We start from the raw sequence: 4,598 nt of genomic DNA on the forward strand, positions 1-4,598 counted from the left end.
AATTCGTAAAATCAAAATACCGTTCGAAATTAGTTGCATTCGCGTACCTGATAATTATTGAAAGTTATAAAAACTATCAGCTTTTGGTGTTCGCGTACCCAAAAAACTTTCAAAGTATGGAAATTGAGAGAGAAAAATTACATTTTATTTTGAGGGAAAGCTGCTAGTTTCTGCTGGAAAAATTTTTGCCAACAGAAAACAGCTGGTTGGAATTTACGCAAATCCCTAAATCGAATTTGATGGTTTGGAAGTTAAAATAGAAAAATGCGACTAATTATACTTGCAAGAAGTAAGTAATTATTCGTTTAGTCAGAGAACTGTGTCAGGATAAGACTTCGCGATTGGTTTTCTTATGTTTTCAAATTTATACTTTTGAATGTAAACAAAATTTCTATCAGCTGTTCGTCCAACTTGCAAGTTTCTGCAAATTTTCTGTTCGCGTACTATTTTGAATATTTTTCTCTTGCGAGAAAACAAATGACATTTCGCCGGAATTTTGCTGTTGGGCATTTTTTACTGGGGATTTTAAACGAACGTACCTATTGACTAACCAACATTTAACAGAACTGTTACGAACGGCTTTAACTGACGTAAATCCAGATTTTGAAAATTTGGCCAAAGAATATTTTGAATTTTCTTTAATATGTATCTTACGTGCATTAGGTCATAATAAAATTAATGTTTTTCACTTCTAATAATAAATTTTTATTTATTTATTTATTTAGTCTATGAAACAATATTTCTTACAGACTAGTAGATAAATGGTTTTGCTAATGCTAGTACAATATTAACATTACAAAGTATTGTGAAGGAGATTTAAAAAAGCTTGTTTTGTCATAGAGAAATCAATTATGATTCTTTCCGATAATATATTAAGTTCTCGCATAGATCTCGCCAAGGGAGCATTACTGGAAAATCTTGTCTTGACTTTTGCCAAGTAAAATGGAAAAGAGACTCGTAGATTGCGCCTGGGTACATTGAAGCTTATCCGTTCCAAGAGATAGGGGCAATCGACGACACCTTGAATAACATTAAATGTAAAGGTTAAAGAAAGGATAGATCTCCGGCTTTCTAAAGATTGTAAGTTTATCAGCTTGAGATGCGAAGCGTACGAAGGAACAGGACTTTCAAATTTCAGTGACCGAAGAGCATACTTAAGAAAAACTTTTTGTATACGTTCCAGTCTTTTTATAAAAAGTTGGCTATGTGGTCTCCAAACGAATACGGCATATTCGAGATGAGAACGCACTAAACTTATAAATAACGCTTTGAAAGTATATGGGTCAGAGAAATTAGTGCTATTACAACGTACAAAACCAAGTACTGAGTATGCTTTCGCAATTACATAGTTAACATGGTTGTTAAATGAAAGTTTCGGGTCAAATATAACCCCTCGATCTTTAATTTCGCCGACATTATTGAGAATATGATTCGATATGCAATAAGACGTATTGCGAACATTCGAAATCTTCGCAAACGTCATCTTAAAGCATTTATTTATGTTTAAAGATAAACGAGATTTCAGGCACCAGCGATGGAGAGCGTCAATATCGCATTGAGGCCTTACCTCGTCAAATGAATCTTTAATTATAGTGTATACCTTAAGATCATCTGCATAGAGTAAAAAATTTGCGAATGAGAAACAGCTACTAATGTCATTTATAAAAAGGACGAACAGTAGAGGACCCAAGACACTTCCTTGCGGCACCCCAGAGGAATCCACAAAAGAGTCAGAAGACACACCATCTATGGTTACAACACAGGGTCTGTTGGATAAGTAGGATCTTATCCATTCCAAGAAGCATGAATGAAAACCTAGGCAGGCAAGTTTTTCGACTAGTATACTATGAGGGACTTTATCAAAGGCTTTCGAGAAGTCCGTATATATACAGTCCAAAAGAAAACGCCTTTACGCAGTAGTCGGTGAAAACTGCTAAGTTTGAAACTGTAGACCGCCCAGAAACAAAGCCATGCTGGTTATGACAAATAAAAGATTTAGTAGCAAAGTACAGTTTATCTTTAACTACACACTCGAACAGTTTAGAAATAGTTGAGAGTTTAGAGATGGGCCTATAGTTCCTAACATCGTTTTTCTTACCACCTTTTAGAATAGGGGTTATGGAAGTAACTTTCCATTCATCAATAAATATACCTGAAGCAAGAGACTTATTAAAAATGATTTTTAGTGGTTGAATTAGGGCAGAACATTTTTTCAATAGCAGGGCAGACAGACCATCAATATCAGTTTGAGAAGAGGGTTTAAGGGAAGCTACCCCCTTTGTAATATCTTCAGTTGATAATGTCAGGGAGCCAAAATTAAGGCTCGAATTTTATTTAAGTAAAATTTGTTTTTCTTATGTCTCTTTGTAGCATTTAGAATTTACATGCGACTCTTCTCGGCCTCGGCCTTGCCCACCCCTGCCATATGAAATACTAATCACTTTCGATGTCAGGAGCTTTACCGATGGTCTTATTTCCACCTCTGAGATCTCTGCCAAGCTTGCGTAATCTTTTTGTATGAACTTGCAACTACAAAATTGGTCCGATGCGTAAGCCAACAAAAGTCCTTATAAGGAAACTCAAGAGTACAGATGTGCGTTTTCTATTATAGGAGGGCCAAGGTGCGCTTCCACAATTTTGCGGTCTTTCTATGCATACTTAACCCCATCCTTCATTTAGACATCTGAAAACTAAATTCGTATAACTTAAACATAGGGCCAAAGCAGACCAAACACATGGGGTTTCTAAACATTTCGGCTGCAGCGCCATCGATTGGGTTCATTTTCCGCAAAACCATTGCTTATCATAAAATGAATACGTATTACACCGGTCAACAATTTTTTTTCTTTGGGTTTCTATTCTCATGCTTAGATTCTCATTCCAAACATTAAAAAACACTTGAATTTTCATTTTTAGTTCTTAAAGTTTGCTTTTGTCTGATTTACGTCGATAAGTATAAGAAATACGAAAAATATTCACTTTTAGACATTAATTTCTTGGTATTTTACATTTATATGTTATTGTTTATCACAAATTTTAAATAAAAAAGACTCTGATATCCAGCAAAAAATTTTCTAATCGTAATTTAAAGTAAAATTATAAAAAAATATAAAAATTAGTGATTTTTCCAGAAAAAGTGAAAAATTGCTCTAGTTCTTATAAAAGCAAACTCTGATCAAAAAATAATTTTTTCCTTATTTTTAGCGTAGGAGAAACTTAAATTTAACGTGTAGAAGTCAGACCCAAAAATCGTGTTGACTGGTGTTATCAACTTCAACCAGATTGCATAAAAAATACGGATTTTCCAAATACCTCGACTACAGCGCCACCCAGCTGTCCATTTTTATCAAAAGAATTTTTCATCATACAGGTACATGGCTCACATTTAAAATTTAAACGGAAATGATTAATTAAGACGACTTTTCTTAATAACTCTACTCCAGCGCCACCCAGCGGGATTTCATGTAGTATATAATAGGACCATATATGCAAGGTATATACAATTTGACTGAACTCTATCCAGTGGTTTTTGAGTTTAGTCCGAACAACGAAAACGGCTATCATTTTATGTATATATGTGTATATGATAACCAAGCAAGTGTGAACAACCGAACTTAAATTGAATGTCAATAAAAATAAGTTTGTGGTTATATCAAGACGAAATTTTGAGAGCAGTACGGTGGTAACTCTAAATATAAACAACGAAGCACTGGAAAAAGTTAACACATTCCTAAGAATAAAGATCGATGATAAACTGAAAAAAATTGATTCTATATTTTCAGTTAGACCTCTAGCAATATGTACATCAGCGAAAACCGCATTTAATTCCATACATTAGTTTTAGATAAACCAAAATTACAAAAACTGTTTATTTGGCTTCCGTCGATCTAATAAACCACGTACTCCTTATTATCTACTAGCAATTACCCGGCGTGCTTCGCTGCGCCTTAAATGTATTTTTGTGTTGTATTTTTAAAGGACTTTATGAAGTTAGATTTAAAAAAATCGATGTATGAAGCATTGTTTATGTTTTTTTGAGTTAATATATTTTCGAAGGTAATTAGAAAATATGTAAAGAACCGACTCTCTCTTGGAAATTTAATTTATAATCTTATAACTGGAGTCTTCTATCGCACCCTTTCCTCAAACGTGTATTAATTCAATATTCAAATAACGTATATTTATATAATTTGAAAAAATCTCCCTACTATACAAATATGTACAGCAATATTAACTCATATTTCCAAATGTTGTGAGAGGGAGTAATAAAACAAAATTACTTTTAAGGCGCAGCGAAGCACGCCGGGTATTCGCTAGTATAAATATACGTTATTTGAATATTGAATTAATACACGTTTGAGGAAAGGGTGCGATAGTAGACTCCAGTTATAAGATTATAAATTAAATTTCCAAGAGAAAGTCGGTTTTTTACATATTTTCTAATTACCTTCGAAAATATATTAACTCAAAAAAAAAATAAACAATGCTTCATAGATCGATTTTTTTTTAAATCTAACTTCATAAAGTTCTTTAAAAATATTTTGTAAATGGGGCCATAAGAGCTTAGGGGGAGAGTTACAACACAAAAATACATTTAA

General features: G+C 33.3%; 1 long non-coding RNA gene across 2 annotated transcripts in view; it reads left to right on the plus strand.

Moving 5' to 3' along the window:
• LOC118749728 overlaps positions 1–3,914 on the plus strand; it is a 21,480-nt gene extending 17,566 nt beyond the window's left edge. The window contains exons 3-4 of one of the 2 annotated variants that reach the window (XR_004994275.1): positions 3,205–3,370; positions 3,444–3,914. This is a non-coding gene — a long non-coding RNA (uncharacterized LOC118749728). The remainder of the gene's footprint in view (positions 1–3,204; positions 3,371–3,443) is intronic. The other variant, XR_004994276.1, reaches the window with a different exon arrangement.
• Positions 3,915–4,598: the final 684 nt, after the last annotated feature.

The sequence above is a fragment of the Rhagoletis pomonella genome, unplaced genomic scaffold (genome assembly GCF_013731165.1).
Source record: "Rhagoletis pomonella isolate Grant_MI unplaced genomic scaffold, Rhpom_1.0 Rhpom_scaffold_00036, whole genome shotgun sequence".
In the NCBI taxonomy this organism is placed as follows: domain Eukaryota; kingdom Metazoa; phylum Arthropoda; class Insecta; order Diptera; family Tephritidae; genus Rhagoletis; species Rhagoletis pomonella.